Source organism: Sorex fumeus, unplaced genomic scaffold (assembly GCF_029834395.1).
Source record: "Sorex fumeus unplaced genomic scaffold, SorFum_2.1 ptg000020l, whole genome shotgun sequence".
Lineage (NCBI taxonomy): Eukaryota > Metazoa > Chordata > Mammalia > Eulipotyphla > Soricidae > Sorex > Sorex fumeus.
Window position 1 is genome coordinate 17,209,420 of NW_026606077.1, and position 18,443 is coordinate 17,227,862.

Below are 18,443 nucleotides of genomic sequence, written 5' to 3' on the forward strand. Positions count from 1 at the left end.
GGCAAACTCCCCGTGGTGTATTCAGTTTGCCAAAAACCAGCAACAATGATGGGTCTTATTCTCCTGACCCTGAAAGAGTTTGTAATGTGGCACTTTTTAAAATCTCAGGGCGAGGATGAAGGAGACGTTACTGGGGCCTGCTTGAGGCAATCGATGACCATCAGGATGAAAGTGATTAATTAATTATTTTGTATTGAATCCCTGTGAGCTACACTTACAAAGTTTTCATGTTTGAACTGTAGTCATACAGTGATAAAACACCCATCCCTCCACCAGTGTACATTTTCCACCACCAATGTCCCCAGTATCCACTTACATGTCCCACCTCCCTTCCTACTTCTATGGAAGTTTCCCTCTTACTCTCTCTCTCTACTTATGGGCATTTTTGTTTGCAATAGAGGTAATGATAGGTCATCATGTTTGGTCCTTTATCTACTTTCAGCATACATCTCCCATCCCAAGAGATCCCTCCAACCATCATTGACTTAGTGATCCCATCTCTATCACAGCTGCCTTCTCCTCCATCTCATTAGGCAGGCTTCCAACCATGGAGCAATCTTCCTGGCCCTGTCCCTACTGTTCTTGGCAGTGATTTAGTTATCATTGTAAAATTCGTTCACCTACTTGAGGCAAATCAAGTCTGAATATTTGAATAAGATTTTTTGAAATTTTAAATGGGAATAATTTAGAAACTTAGTTATTACTGCCAAGGGTCCTAGTTCTGGCAGCCGACCTCTACTACCCAACCGTCACCACAATCCAGGCCACTTTCCACATGTTCGGGCCAAGCCTCACACATTAACAAAGTCCCATAGAACCCAGTTAATGCAGAACTTTGTGACCTTGGACTCTGGGCTCAACGGGACCCGGGAGCAGAGATCCTCTGCCTGATTCCCCCGTCTCTGGTGACTCAGGAATCATACCCACATAAGCCACTCCCTGCCTATGTGAAAATCTCATCGACCACCCTTCGTAACTCACAGCTGCTTCTCCCGAAAGGGAGCATAAAATGAGGCCCCCATAACCATGCCACTGGACTCCACACCAGGCTGTTCTCATTCGGGGAGTCCCAGAGAGGGTCAGGTAAGAGTCCTCTCTAACTCAAGGGACCCAGCCCCGGCAGCTGACCTCCACTACCCAACCGCCGCCAAGCTCCAGTCCACTTTCCACACACTCAGGCAGAGCCTCACATATGAGGAACATATTTCTGGACAACACAGCCACTTTTGTGGCTGCATGACACATCATAAAGCACTCCCTACCCATTTTTCATAATATATATATATGCCTTTTGGAGAGCCCAGAAAGCTACCAAGAGTATTCCACCTGCACGGCAGAGATTAGCAAGCTCCTCACAGAGTATTTGATATGCCCAAAACAGTAACAATAATAGATCTCATTTCCCTGACCCTGAAAGAGCCTCCAATATGGCAATGTTGGGAAAGACGAGTGAGGAGGGCTGCTGAAATCTCAGGGCTGGGACGAATGAAAACGTTATTGGCTCCCACTTGAGTAAATTAATGAACAAGAGTGATACAGTGATTTTGTTCAGCCAATTCCAGTGTACTGATTTTTTTATTTTGATATAAAGTTGTGAATGAGATTTCAACAAATTTCTCACCTCTATTAAATTGCATAGTCTCCTGCGCCTGTGCCTGGCTGTCCTCACCAGGGCCTCTTGGAGGGGAGTGGGTTGAGTTTCCCTCCCTGCCCCTAGCAGAACCCCGGCAGCTGAAGACCTTTGAAACCAGCCACAGCCATGCTTAAGACCACTCTCCACACACTAGGATGAGCTTCACCCATGAAAGAATTGACAGAGGGACCCAGTTGTGCGGTACCCAGAGCTGAGATCTCCAAGGCTGCTCGTATTAGAACTGGACCTCCTCCACCCAGATCCCCCATCTTCCAGTAGCTAGGTGTTACACCCACCAACTGTCCCCAGCGCTGTATAATCCCATCAACGGTCAAGATCTAGAGACTATAAAACCAAGATCCAGGAAGTGCACAGCCTCTCATTGTCTAGTTGTCGCTCTTGGAAAACCCGACAGGATACTGAGAGTATCCTGCCTGCATGGCAGAGTCTGGCAAGCTCCCCATGGTGTATTCGATATGCCAAAACCCAGTAATAATGATGGGTCTCATTCCCCTGACCCTGAAAAAGTCTCCAATGTGGCACTTGCTAAAATCTCAGGGCTAGGATGAATGGAAACATTACTGGTGCCTGCTTGAAGAAACTGATGAACAATAGGATGACAGTGATACAATGATACAGTGATAAAAATTGCATGTATATAGAAAAATCATAAATATCTATGTTGATTTTATTGCCTGTCACTTTACTTTAAAGTTTAGTATTTCTAGGATTTTTTGTAGATCCTTATGTTTTTTCTTCAGAATCGCTTGATCAGTTGATCATTTGACATCCCGTTACTCATTGATTTGCTCGAGTGGGCGCCAGTAACATCTCCATTCATCCCTGTCACATGCTAGTGTAGCCCAATGGCATCTGTTCTCTCCAGGAACAGAAAGAGGTTCAAACCAATAGTTCAGGGTCTTGATGAACAAGTCTGACCATCTCATAGGTGGGCAGTCATGTGATCTTTTGACGTCCCATGGAATTCAGATTTAGTTCAGTGGTTGTCTCCAAATCTCATTACGTGTCCAGACCATCTGATTTTCGACACCTTGGCAAATAAGACTGTGTTCCTGATTCTCGATCGTCAACGGAGGTCGGAACTTCAGATTCTTTCTCTCACTTGAGTGAAGTGTGATACTCCAAGCATAGATAGTTCTTTCGATTCCTCTTTAGGAGACCCGAATAGCAATCTCATTCTGGTTTTGTAGGCCCAGGCTCTGAGGCACATGGTAATACTGGAAGAATGATGGAATTGAAGAGATGTGCCTGGAGCCAGAGGTTCTTCATCCTCTTAGCTATTTCTTCAATGCTCTTGAAGGTATTACAAGTGGCTCTCTTCCTCCTGCGCAACTCAGGTGCCAGGTCATTCATCATGTTTACTTCTAGGTACACATAACTGTTGCATTCCGAGATGTTTATTCCATTGATGGTGAATGGGACGTCAGGAATGAGTCTGTCCATTTCTCATAAGCATTGTCTTCATGAGATTCAGCGGCAGTCTGACCTTTTCGACCATTTTAGTATAGTATCATTTAATCTAAAGATGGTGATAGTTTAACATATTTTCCAATCTGGATCCCAGTAAAATCTTTTTCTGAGAAAAAAATATGAAATATGAAGAAAGCAACTTCAACAAATAGTGCTGTAAAGACTATTTATACTATATATACTATACTATACTTTATACTTTACGATAGTAACTGTCACTGTCACTGTTCTCCCATTGTTCATCAATTTGCTCAAGCAGGAACCAGTAATGTCTCCATCGTGACAATTGTTACTGTGTTTGGCATATTGAATACGTCACAGATAACTTGCCAGACTTTGCCATGCGGGCAATATACTCTTGGTAGCTTGCTAGGCTCTCCAAGAGGGGCAGAGGAATTGAACTCGGGTCAGCCATATTGGTCGCTTACATGGGAAATGCCTACCCATTGTGCTATCGCTCCAATCCAACTATAGTAAAGCACATATAAATAAATTCAGACACCTATCACAAAAGACCTTACACATAAGTCAATTCAGATGAATTCAGAAATTCTATATATCAGAATTTATCATGGTATTAGTCCATAAATTATATTAAGGAAAATATAACTCTTAATGATATTGAATCTAAAGGTATCTTTAATGATAAAGTGCCACTGGCCAAGAAAATGGAAGAAAATATAAAGAAATTGTAGGACCAGAGTTATAGTACATAGGGCAGGACACTTGCCTTGCATTTGGCTGACACAGAATTCTATCCCTGACACTCCATAAAGTCCTTGGAACACTACCAGGAGTGATCTCAGAGCACAGAGCCACATGAACACTGTTCATAAATGAACAAATGGGACAACATCAAATCAAGGATTTTCTAAATCCAAAAATTAAATAGACCAGAACAAAAAAATTACCCCACAGTGTGTGAGGAAATATTTTTCTAGTATTTATTTAACAAAGGATTACTATTCAAGGCACATAAGACAGCTATAAAACTTAACAAAAGAAATAAATACGTCAAAGAATGAAGAGACATGGTGAATATACAGTTCTAAAAAGATGACATACAGAAGGTAAGTAGATGAAGGTAAGTAGATAAATGGAAATATGCTCCCATTATATATCATCTTGGAAATGCAAAATAAAACATCAATGAGATATCACCTCATGCCAGTGTGTCTGGCACACATCAAAATAAGAAAACAATCAATATCAGTGTGGATGTGTCTAAAATGAGCTCTCATCCACTATAGGTGTGAATGTTGACTGTTTCAACCTCTTCGAAAAATAATATTGATGGTTTTCTCGTTTCATTTCAGTTTTTGGACTGCCTCTGGTGGTACTCAGTGCTTAATCCTGATACTTTGTTTGGACACCACTCCTGGAGGAGCTCAGGTGACCATATGGCGTGCCAGGAATCAAACCTGGGTAGACTTCGTGCAGGGGAGGACTTATTATTTTTGTACAATAATAACACTTACAAAAAGGAACCTAAAAATTGAGGTTCCATATGACTCAGCTATTTTACTTCTTGGTATCTACCCCAACGGCCCTAGAACTCTGTTAATGAAAGACATCTGTGCTCTTATGTTTATTGCAGGATTATTAACAATAGGCAAAATCTAGAAACAGTAAAGTGTGTAAGAATAGATGACTATGTAAAGGAACTATGGTATATTGCATATCTGCACATTGGAAATTTTCTACTACATGGTCAATGAATCTGGAAAACATCATGCTGAATGAAGTTTGTCAGGACAAGAACACGTATAGAATGATCTCTTTCACATGAATAGTATCAAGAAGCATAGTAATGGACTAACAAATAGTCAAATTTAACAGAGACTGAGTTCTGGTCTACATAACTAAGTCTATGATACAGGAATAGGAATAGTTGGAGTATACTCTAGAATAGTATGGGGTGGGGGAAGATTTCTAGAAGAGATAGGAGAAAAGGCTAGGAAATATCTTCAAATGGGAAAGTGTGCAGCACAAGTAGAGATGAGAATCTAATTCAGGGACATGAAGAGGTCATCCATGAAACAGGACAGACAGATAACAAGGCTATACATAATTTCAGAGAACAAATGCTGAATATTTGTGGAATTTTTTACTTTATCGGCTACATTTCACCAGTAAAAAGAAATTAGGTAACCAATTAGGTAACAAATTAGGAGTGAACATTGGTGAAGGAGGGGTTGGAAGTTTGAGGGAAGAAGAAAACACGAAATAGCAGTCTAGTAATTGGAAGGATGAGTGAGCTTAGGAGCAGAAGGGAAACTAAAAGTTTCACAAGGCTTGGTGCCATGCATTACTTACCATAGTTCTGTATAATGATGTTTCTAACTGTACTCTGAGGAGCCCACTCTGATAAGCCCAAATTTGTCTTTGGAAAATAAACCTCCAGATAAGAAAACAAGGGTCAGAAGAACTTACATGATAGTTTACTTCAGCACATGATCTCTTAGTACTTACTAGACAGCACCCTTTGTTTGTAGCAATTTTCTCCCAGTATTGCTGCCATGGTACCTTGGATCACCTCTCCCTCACCTTTGGAAGGTTTATTTTCTACATGGCATCACAGGGAGACAACACTAATTCAATGCATTAAATATTCCTCATGTAGTCCAATAATAATGATTTAATACTAATCTATATGAGATAAAACTATGTTATTTAGGTAGTATCATCATTATTTTTATTTTATAGACAACAAAAGTAGGGACCAAGATAGCAATTTGATGGACTCCTATTTATAGTACCTGGTAAGATACAATAAGGTTTTCTGATCTGGATGCTGATAAATAGGTTAATAGGAATTGAATCTAACACAGGAAGAAGGAAGCATAGTGCAATTCTGCAATGGAATCTCACAAAAGGCTTCTGCTTAAGTTTCAGGGCTGTGGGAATGGCAATCTTTTTGATCTTTTTGATAAAATTCAAATGTCTGAGTCACTTTGTTTTATATGAGGTGTGTGTGTGCATGTCCACTTGTGCACACATGCATGCCCACACATAAACCCTGTATTCTGTGTCTATCCATAGACCTCTTGCTGGTTGAAGGTGAACATTCTGTATATCAGAAATTCCCATATTCAATAAAAAAACCAAGTCACTAAAATATATTATTTTAAAGAAAGTTTCATTAAGGAATGTTCATGATTCAAATATGTTGATTGAATTTGTTTCAGATGATGGATCAATTAAAAAAGCAATTATTATGAGGAAAAATATGAGAGTCCTAAGTAAGCTTCTAAAAGTAGAGACTGAGTCATAGTGCAAGAGAATATATGGCAGTGCTAAATAGTAAAATCCTTATAGATGAGGTGTCCTTTGAAAAGATCATAAACAATGGATAAAGTATGCAACTAGTAGAAATAAAGAAAAAAATTGTCATTCTAATACTCTAAAGAAAGACATATCAAGAGGGAAGGATGAGTTCAGTGTCACAAGTCAAAAAAACAATCTAATCAAGACTGTTTATGGGGTTATATGATGCAAAAAAATGCTTGAAATCCAAGCTTTACACCTAAAGTGGACACTTTTATAGGAATCAGATATCAAAAGCTTATGGAAAAGAAACAAACACAATTTCAATCTTTAGGGAGACTAATCTGGCAAATCTCATGTCTGAAGCAAGATGGATACTGATACCCCTGTTCCAAAGCTTTTAATTGTTATAGTTTTCAATACTCTATTTTATTTTATCCAAGGTACCCTGATTTACAGAACTGTGCATGGTGGGTCTTCATACGTAGAACGGTTCATCTCCACATCCTCCACCAGAGTGTCCATTTCTCTCCACCACTGTCCCCTATGTACTATCTTCCACCTCTTTATCCCTTCTATGGTAAGAGCCTTCTGAAGACTTGATGAGATTTATTTGAACCATGATTAGTAACAGTGAGCATGAAAAGGAGGAAATGGAGCTAATTATGTTCCAGTTGACTTATGACTTGTCTGGCGCTCAAAAAAACTTGAATTTTCTTGGTTAATAAGGAGATCTAAATCAGTAAACGAAGCAATATGGTAATGAATGGTATTGATTAGGAGCTAGAGGTATACTTAATACCTACAAGATTCAATTCATGATAGGCCTCTGTCCAGAAATAGATATGGCAATGGAGTGATGAGTTGGAATGTTAGAATACAAATTATTTCATATTCAGTAAATTTGATCCAATATTTAAAATTATAAATAGTGAAATGATAATTCAACATTATGTGTATCATTCAAGGGGTTGGTAAAAATTTCACAAGCACAATATTCTAAATTTTCCAATTAATGATGTGAGTAGTTTTCTAAAATTGATTTTGTTCTAACCCATAGAGTATAAAAATGAATTAACTAGGAAAGAAAGAAAAAAGAAAGAAAGAAAGGAAGGAAAGAAAGAAAAGAAGGAAGGAAGGAAGGAAGGAAGGATAAAATAAAGAAAGAAGCCCTAAGTAACACTGAGTTGTGTAGCCAGACATAGAACATTTAGGCTATCACACACATTATGTGTCCTAATGCAGCCACAAATTCTCTTCTCTTAGCCTTCCAATTTTTTGGAAGGCTAAGAGAAGTGAAGAAATTCTCTCCATTAACAAAGAGTAATTTCTGATGCATCCCAATCTTTATCATCTTTTAAAATCATGTTTAAACCATCATTTCCTTACATTCCACTCATTAACTTTAGAAATTTTTATTCTTCAATGTTCTCTCTCTAATAATGTTGGTACAGATGTCCCCTTAAGCCCCATTTATGTGTATTTAATACCATTTAAAATGAGATAATATATAAAACTTTGCTTCTGCTGTGACTGAGGACCACAGGAGGGTGACCTAAACTCACTGAGTTTACATGTTCTTGTGTTTAAAATGAGGAGCTCTAACTAGCACATCTTAACAATCTCCTCTATGGCACTTTCTATGGTCTCACATGAGCCTAAATGCAGATACAACTTGGAGCAAAGATCTTGCTGTCTCTCCTTTCTTGTGGAGACCTTTCAATGTTGAGGTCATGGTCTTCCTTTGCAGCCCATTTGCCAAACACTCATTTTTACATGCGGATTGATTCACCTTTTACCCACCTGATTTCTCGAACTACCCACCTGAGATAGTCTTCTCCTTTCTTAGTGATTTCACAATCTTATCAAACTTTCTTCCATGCTTTTAGGTAAAAAAAATAATAGTTTATGCAAGTGCCTAGAGAGTAGTATATCATTCTTCTGAAGAAGAGATGCCAAAGGGTTTATTTTATTGTTGTTGTTCTTCCATAAGGCCAGAAACATGAACAAAATGTAATCATAATTGTTGATGTTATACTAAAAAAGGAGTGACTCTGGGGTTGAGGTGGTACTACAAAGACTAGGGTACTTGTCTTGCACACCTTGGGCATCCTGCATAGTCCCCCAAGCTGTGCCAGGAGTGACCCCTGAGCAGAACCAGAAGTAAGTCCTGACACCACTAGGTGTGATCACCCCCCCAAAAAAAATAGAGAAAAGAAAAAAAGTGTTATTGGATATTAACCCTAGGTGTTTTAGGCTTCATCAGTGAATGTCCCCTTTTCCTCCCTCCAGAGAAGCTTACAGTGGTGCTCTTATAAACACTTTTTTTTGTGGCGATGCTCAGGGTTTACTCCTGGCTCTGCACTCAGGAATTACCCCTGGCAGTGCTCAAGGGACCATATGAGATGCTGGAAATCGAACCCGGGTCAGCCACATGCAAGGCATACGCCTTACTGGCTGTACTATTGCTCCACTCCCACCTTATGAACACTTAATCCTTGAGGTTATTTTTAACCTTTCCTTTGTGCTTTACCTCTCATTCTGTTAGCTACTAATTTTTCCAAGTCAGGCTTGGTCGAACATTCTGGTAACTCTGAATTTTGTGTCTGTAGTGAGTTACTTGCTTTTCTCTTTCCCCTATAACTTTTTCATATTTTACTATAAAGCAATATTCTTTGCTTAAACACAGAAAGACCGTTGTTGTGATAATCTGAACATTTGTTAGTTAATTGACTCTGTAATTTTACTAACTCCTGGGCTTTCATCATAATTACTTGACTTAGGCTTCAGTTGCCATAGTTCCTAACACTCCAAAAAGTGGAATCTATGGATGGACAGCAGGGCAAAGAGCAAAGCTACCCTGGCGTCGAAATGGAGCAGTCTAGAACTCATAAAGCGTGGTCCTGTTGCAAGCTGTGATGACTTAAGAGACAGGACTCAAGTGGGTAGGAAAAGCTAAACTGTCCTTAGTACTTAGTCTGGGATTTAAGGTAAAGCCCAGCCAGCGTTTTATAAACAGAGCCAAAAGAACTGTTTTGGAATCTATTTCTTTCACTATGTTTATCCAAGTAACTGCAAGTATTAATAAGAAGTAAACTTAATTGTTTAATATGTACTGCAGCAAAGAAAAGAGAAAAACAATATTGATGCTTCTAGCCCCTGGGCAAATTTCTCAGTATAGTCCCTGAAAGACAGAGTATCTTTTTGAGTTATTCCACCATAGTATTGCCTTCGTAGAAATGCTTTTCCTCTGTAAATGATCAATCGCATTTATATGTAATCCTGTATTCGGAACCTCCTCAGATTGTCTATTTAGGCTCCCAGCTCCGGTCTTAATCAGGCCATTCTGATCATCTATCCAAGTCCCCCAACTCTTTGTCCCTCCACCGGGGAGGCTGGGAGGCAGCTTTCGGCCACTGAACGTGTCGTCCCCCTCCCCCCGACTCACAGGAGGGAGCTCAGATCATGCTTGGGGCATGAGCATTGAACGGACAAAAATCCTCTTATATGTATATATTTACTTGTATAATTTTCTTTTTTGGTGGCCCAATTTTATAAGATAATTATATATATTTTATACTCTATAGTAACATAAGTTCAATATAGAAAGTAAAAAAATGTGCATTATTAAAATTCTTTTAAGTCCTTAAAAAAGGAATCTCTTTGACCTCTTTGACTGTATATTCTAAAAATTTCTCTCTTTTGTCTCTCTCTGTTTCTGTATGTTAGTCTGAAACTAAATACAAACAGTCATGTTATACAAAGGTGAAATATTACCTTTCTTTCAGTGTCATGGTCAAATTCACCCTTAAAGGCCACACCAGTTGAGGTCTGTCCTTACCAGAGCTCAGAAGAATAGAGAATTTTCTTCTTTGCGTTTTGATTCTCAGGTGCACTAGTGGACACTAAGGTTCATGCTATATACCTAAGAAGCACATGTCCTCTCTTCTGGGACTAAACAAGAGTCAGGACAATGGAATCTGTATTTCCCAACAGAAATAGTTTTTCTCAGATTTGGCCTAAGGACACATGGGCTACAGCAGTTCTTACAGTTCCTAGTTAGAAAGAGTTTTTATACAGACTGAGCAATATAAATCTTCTTTTGTGTTTTGTAACTATATGTATATATATATGTATATATATATATATATATATATATAACAAAAATAAAACAGTAACAAGAAGTCTCACAATGGAGACATTACTGGTGCCCACTCGAGAAAATTGAGACATTACTGGTGCCCACTCGAGACAATCCTTCCATTGTTCATCAATTTTCTCGAGTGGGCACCAGTAATGTCTCCATTGTAAGACTTCTTGTTACTGTTTTTGGCATATCGAATATGTCACGGGTAGCTGCCAGGCTCTGCCATGTGGGTGGAATACTCTCAGTAGCTTGCTGGGCTCTCTGAGAGGTGCAGAGGAATTGAACCCAGGTAGACTGTGTGCAAGGCAGAGGCCCTAATTTCTTTTTTTAATGAATCACCGTGAGCTACAGTTACAAAATTTTCATATTTGCGTTTCAGTCATACAGTAATCAAACACCCATCCCTCCACCAGTGTATACATTTTCCACCGCCAATGTCCCCAGTATTCCCTCCCCCATTCCACGCCTCCCCCTGCCTCTATGACAGACAATTTCCCTCTTACTCTGTCTACTTATGGGTATTATGGTTTTCAGTACAGATAGTGAGAGGCTATCATGTTCTAATATATTTTTAAATCTATGAAGACACTTTTGTATTGGCAGATCTAGCGGAAGCAGGGGAAAATTGTGTTCTTATAATATTGATGTCATTCACAGCTTCTGTGAATATACATCGTGAACCCCCCTATCTCAAATGAAAGATTCTCCTTTGCATGTAGTGGGTGTTTGACTGTGTGACTCCTGCCTTTGAAAATGTACCTAGTTGAAAACCACTTGCATATCTTTCAACTAATGTGTAATAACAGATATTGACCAGCTAAGTACCATATACCACATGGCAAAAAGAAAGCAAAGCAGAGCCATTTTGGCACTAAGCTGAATAAAACAAACCCTAAGACAGATACGCTCTGCCTTATGCAGCATATGCTCTGTCTTATCCTTTATACCACAGCTTGTATATTGTCCCTCGAAAACAACTCAAGCATAGTGCTGTATACTTATTTCTACTACTACAGCCTATAGTCCAAGATATCATTGCATTCATCATATTACTAGAATTATCCTGATTGAAATCTTTCAATTTCCTTTGAAATCTTCCTATACACTTTTAATAAAATATTCAGAGGCATATTTAAATGAATTTTTTATTTTATCAATATCAATAAACTAAAAATTCTCATCATAACCCAAATTTCTCACCTTATATTGTGCCTTTAAACCTTGCTAACAAATTATGGTCCCTGTCCAAAACATTTAGGGAAATAAAAATCTCAACTAATCATGGAACTTTCTCACCTGGATATCTTGTTTGCTATCGCAGCAGCCTTCTTTCACACACTGATTATTATCCTTTTCTATACTGCTTCTTGGTATGTTTATTCCAACATATTTTACATTTTATGTCTTTATTTTAATATTTTACATCTTTGTCTTGCTAGTATTCTACTTCCTGTGTCTGAATGTAAACACAATGCTAATAAGGAATTTCTCTCCTCAATTTTGGAAATTTTGTCATCCCTAACATTTAAAATAATCTCTAGCAATTAAGAGTTATTACAAATTACAAATGTATTTTAAAAAAATATACTTGAGTAAATATTTATTGAACAAGCTTTTTGTTTTATAATATGCAGCACAAAATACATCTTTATAATAGCATTCTAGAAAAATGTGGATTATTATAAAAAGTTCTGTAAGTACGATTTAGGGTAAAGTATTAAATAAATTTTTCTTTAATACCCCCTGTCTGCCATATCTCCTAAATAAATCATACTGCTTAGAATTCTTGAATTATATTGTACTATTTAAAACCCTCTTATCATATTTATAATTAAATCAGTTTTGTTGGTATTTTGTAATTACTGTTTTTTTCCCTCTGATAGTCAATGAACAAATAAATCAGATGCCATCTTTGAAGCAGCTTTAGATCATGGGGCTGAGGTATTTATCCTCAAGACAGAAAAAAAATGTTGTTAAGAAAAGTCTAAAAATGGTCTTCCTTCTTAAGTGGTATTAGATTCTTGGCTTTCAAGAGTAACCAATATTTTCTGCCTTTAAGTCTCCTCCCCCATCTCCAAACCTAAGTCCTCATGGGGATCTTACTTGAATTTAAAAAGGAGTTAACTTTTCAGGCTGGACCCTTACTTCTGGACAGCTATAGTTATTTTTGAGTATATATTTATTGTTAGTTGGCTTATATTGCTGTTGGTGTCAGCTTCCATTGCATTCATATGCATGTTACTGCATCATTCACACTGCCAACTTGCTATCACTTTCCTATACTTTCATGATCACGATCATCCTGTTGTTTGTCGATTGCTCGAGCAGGCACCAGTAACGTCTCCTTCATCCTAGCCCTGAGATTTTAAAAAAGTGCCATATTCAAGGTTCTTTAAAGGTTAGGAGAATGAAACCCATCATTGTTACTGGTATTTGGCATATTGGGTACACCACAGAGAGTTTGCCAGACTCTGCCGAGTGTTAAATTCGGTAGCCTGCCAGGTTGTCCAAAATAAGAATGAGATAATAAGATGTTGCATGGCCGCATTTGCGGCCGCGTGCTTCCAGGAGCTGGGTTTTATAGTCTCTGGGTCTTAACTATACTTCACAGTTGAGAAAGTACTTACATCTTCATCTGCATTTTAATAAACATTGACTTAATTGTTAACCATTGGAGAATTTGATTTAAGAATTAGTATCAGAAACTAATCTGAAATAAAAGAAAAGAAAGCATCCTTTGCATAAAAGTTAGATAATCTTTTGGAGGATTACCACTGATCTTGGGGTGGGGAGGGATTTTTAGTTTTGTAATTATTCATTTTTTGCTCTAAAAACTGTTTTTGTTTTATTGTACTGAACACCAGATGGTAGAAACTTATAAAGAAAAAAGTATTTGAGAATAATCATGCAGCCTTTTGATCGTCAACTTTTATAGTTATCAACTCAACATCTTTTTTCTCCCCACCTACCTCAACATGGCTGCTAGAACTCAGTTTGGGAAACTTCCCTTTGTGGGAATTCATCCAATTTGAAAGGGCTCAAAGTTAAGTTCAGAACCTACTCAGGTGGTTAAAAATGCCAAGTAAAGAAGTTTGGTGGCTCTACAATTTTCTCTGCAGAATTTTCCACATACTCTCTAAGCACTTTGAATGAGAGTATATTATGCTGGCATTTTTCTTTTCACTGTTTTCATGAGTTTAAAGTATTGAAACAGAATTTGCTGGGGATAATGAAAAGCAGACTTGGGAAACACTTTAAAAAAAATCTAGATCAGATCTAGCTTTTGATGTAGCACTAACAATAGGAATATAATGAAGCAGGCAAATGGGATTATACAAGTTGGTTTGTTGATAATATCTAAAAACATTTTCACTTCAAACCATCTCCTTAAATGTAATATTTGCCTTTTAAATATCTAGCCTCTGCCAAATGTTTCCCAATAAAAACTGCACATTATTTACATTATGGTTGCATTTTGATTTTCTGGTCATTTGAAGAAAGTTCTACAGATATCTATTATGTGGTGATCTTTGTTATTTTAATTATATATTAGAACAAAAAAAAAATAACTGGAATAATAGCCAGACCACAATGGAAAAAGTATATTCAGGTTGTTTAAAACAAAGAAATGTCTAAATTCAGCAAAGCCACACAGGCCACACTCTCTGCCTCCCCTGACCCACTTACTGGGAGGAACAACTTTCCAAAATGGTGTTATTTTTGTTCTTATTAATCCCATTTTAATGTGAGGAACTGAGGTCCAGGTTTAGGTGATTTACCCTGGCTTCCGTGGCCACCATAATGTGGTCAACCACAGACTGGCAATCTCAGACAGATTCACAGACACTGCCTGCTGAGCTTATTGCCACATACACAGCAACATACACATTTTCCTGAAAGAAATGTGAAAGACAAACCAATGTGATTTTTTTTAAAAAAAAATAGGTTGTCTGACCCTGAATACCTGAGGATAGTAGTTACCTCCTGTGGGAGATGGGTAAACTTTTTACATCTGAATGCCTCCTCTGTCTCACTTGTGAAATAAAATCACTGCAATTCATTTCTGAGATTCCCTCCAGCTCCACAATTTTACCTGTGGCTATACAAATCTCGTGAGTATTTGTGTTGTTTAGTGTATGTTGCATGAAGGAGGTGTATGTGGATTAAGAGGGTGTGAAAAGAATTTAATTTAAAAAGGGGTGATAGAAATGATATTAAATATCTCATAAAAATGACTTATAGCATGTTGATGTCTCTTGTCAGCAATGGGATCTTCATAAAATTACTCAAGGCTTTATCACTTTTAATTTTTATGCCATATATTCACTGATGGGAATTAGATTCTATAACTCTGGCTATATCCAAGCAGTTCCAATACACAGTTTTTTCACCTAATCGAACCTACACATGGAAATGATTAGATTCTTCCAGTTAAAAGGAAATCCTGTTTGATATCAACACCTAATATTTTCCCCCAGATGATCAGCAGAGGCTAATCTGCTTTCCATAATGTATTTTTTTCTTTTTGGGTTACACCGGAGATGCACAAGGGTTACTCCTGGCTCTGCACTCAGGAATTACTCCTGGTGGTGCTCAGGGACCATATAGGATGCTGGGTATCGAACACAGGTTGGCCATGTGCAAGGTAAACGCCAACTCGCTGTGCTATTGCTCCAGACCCCCATAAGTTATTTTGAGGATGCCTGATACCCATTATCCTGGGGAATTTTGAAATTCATTTCATGTGACTTGTAAGATTAATGCATAACAATAATAACAACAATGCCACACTAGCTCTCTAACGAAATGAAACATTAAACAAACTGATTATGATAAAACTAAGACGTTTTAGTAATGTGATTTTTAAGGGCAGGGCAGGGCAGGGCAGGGCAGGGCAGGGCAGGGCAGGGCAGGGCAGGGAAGGGAAGGGAAGGGAAGGGAAGGGGAGGGGAGGGGAGGGGAGGGGAGGGGAGGGGAGGGGAGGGGGAAGGGGAAGGGGAAGGGGAGGGGAAGGGAGAGGAGAAGGGGGAGGGGAAGGGAGGGGAGGAGAAGACGGGGAGGGAGGGAAGGGAAAGAGAGAGGGAGCAGTAGGAAAGACAAGGGAAAAAGAGAGAGAAAGGAAGGAAGGAGGGAAGGAAGGAAGGAAGGAAGGAAGGAAGGAAGGAAGGAAGGAAGGAAGGAAGGAAGGAAGGAAGGGAGGAAGAGAGGGAGGGAGGGAGGGAGGGAGGGAGGGAAGGAGGGAGGGAGGGAGAGAGGGAGAAAGAAAGGAGAAAGGAAGGAAGGAAGGAAGGAAGTAAGGAAGGAAGGAAGGAAGGAGAAAGAAAGGAGGGAAGGAGGGAGGGAGGGAGAGAGGGAGAAAGAAAGAAAGAAAGAAAGAAAGAAAGAAAGAAAGAAAGAAAGAAAGAAAGAAAGAAAGAAAGGCAGACTTGGTCCCACCTGAACTTTGCTTTGATAAGATCACCAGGTAATTCAAATCCCTGATTTGACTGTCTTCCCAAAAAATTCTAATATTTAGTTAAAGCTCATCAGTTTAATGAAATTTTAGATTCTTGGCAAGTCTGATATTTCAGCTTTTACTATTTCACAACTGAATTTTATCCATTCACTTAATCACTTAACTTCCCGTTAGTCGTCGATTTGCTCGAGCGGGCGCCAGTAACGTCTCCATTTGTCCCTGTCGCGTGCTAGTGTAGCCCAATGGCATCTCTTCGCTCCGGGAACATGGAGGGCCTCAAACCGATCGTTCATGATCTTGACAAAGAAGTCTGACCATCTGGTAGGTGGGCGGCCACGCGGTCTCTTGACATCCCGTGGAATCCAATCAGTAACAGCTCTAGTCCAACGGTCGTCTTTAAATCTCATTACGTGACCAGCCCATCTGATTTTCGACACCTTGGCATGTGAGACAGCGTCCCTGATCCTTGATCGTCGACGGATGTCAGAACTCCGGATTCTTTCTCTCATTTGATTCTTTCTCTCATTTGAGTGAAACGTGTTATTCCAAGCATAGCTCTTTCTATTCTTCTTTGGGGGACCTGAATGGCGTTCTCATCTTGTTTGCATATGGCCCAGGTCTCTGAGGCATATGTTAATGCAGGAAGAACAGTGGAATCAAAGAGATGTGCCCGGAGCCGGAGGTTCTTCGTCCTCTTAGCTATTTCTTCGACATTCTTGAAGGCGTTCCAAGCCGCTCTCTTCCTCCTGCGCAGCTCGGGTGCCAGGTCATTTCTCATGTTGACCTCTCGACCTAGGTACACATAGCTGTTGCATTCGGAGATGGTCGTTCCATTGAGAGCGAATGGGGCGTCAGGAACAAGGCTGTTTCTCATAAACATTGTCTTCGTAAGATTCAGCTGTAGTCCTACCTTTCCACACTCACGGTCAAAGTCGGCCAGCATTTGTGCCGCTTGGCTGATGTTTGGTGTTATTAAAACAATGTCATCAGCAAAGCGGAGGTGGTGTAGTTGCCGACCATCTATCTTCACTCCCATTCCTTCCCATTCCAGTCCATTTTATCCATTGAGTGGAACAAATCTTTACTCATATTTAAGACATTTTGCATATTCAATTATCACAAGTCAACTATATTGAATATTTTCTGATCATTTCTTTAAGCGTTATTGGAGCAAGCAATATGAAATACTTTTGTTACATGTCTGCCTGGAGGGAATCTGAAGACACCTGGAGAGAAGGAAACACTTGTGGAGGAACACTGGACGCCTGAAACAACTTATGATCCACTTTGTAAATCATGGTGCAATAGTAAAAGTAAATTAAGAAGGAAATAGAGAAAATCTAAACTACTAAAAACATGACTTTCCTTATGCTATGGTGTGCATTCAATGAATAAATGGTGTGCACTCTCACCACATGCGCTCAGTGATTCCAAGCAGCTTCCCCACCTCAGCCTGCAGACACCACCAACAGACACATGAAGGCCCAGGCAGATTGGTGATCACTTGCCATTTATTACAATCCCGGTCCCATTGTTTATTCCATTCTCCCCGAGTGCCTATTCCAGTTTCACTGCACACCCCATTGCAGTCTCACACTGCCCCTCATTTCTGTCTCCTCCTGTCCCTCAGGCTCATCTCCGCATGCCCAGTCTCACAGTCATAGCCTAGAGTCCCAGCCTCCAAGGGTTGGGGGTAGCAACTACACCCAGGTCAGATAGCACAAACAACATATGCAAAGTCTTTCCTTGGGGGAATCTCTTTTAAATCAAAGATCTCATCCTGCTAGGAAATCCGCTCAAAGGCAGATTTTCATCTAAGGTCATATGTCTCCTTTTCTTGGTCCATAAAAAATCATCTTAGACTTACTTCTTAATAATCTTTCTAGTCATTTTGTATGGACACAGTAAGAGATTTATTAAACTTATAGGGCGGCTCTCCTGGGGTCATCTCACTTATAGATCCCAGAGTACAGTCCTCAGGTAAGATTAGTCCTTCCTAACCTTAACACGGTCCTTGTCCAATCACTTCTTTTTGGATCATACAGAATTTGTCCATGACCCTGTTCTTAACTTATTCTAAGTTTTATGGCACTTGGCCTGTCCTATTTCAATGGCAGGGTAGCTTACAGCTTGCCCTGGGTCCATCCAGTCTCTTAATTGGGACCCTGCTTTTTGGGTGCTAGGAACTAAGGCCAACTGAGGCTTAAGTCGAGTAAATATGACAGATGCCCAGGAAGTAAATATTATTCAGAGTCAATTAATTCCCAAGTTACAAAAGCATAACATTAACTGTCCTCCTGTGTCTATACAAAAGAGACATTGCTCTAAAGTAAACCATACAAAGGACATAAAAGAGAGAGAAAAGCAATATTTCACTTAGAAATACAAAATTCAGACTACTTACAAGTCACAGGATCCCATCTGGGGATAAATATGATTAACAGATAAGG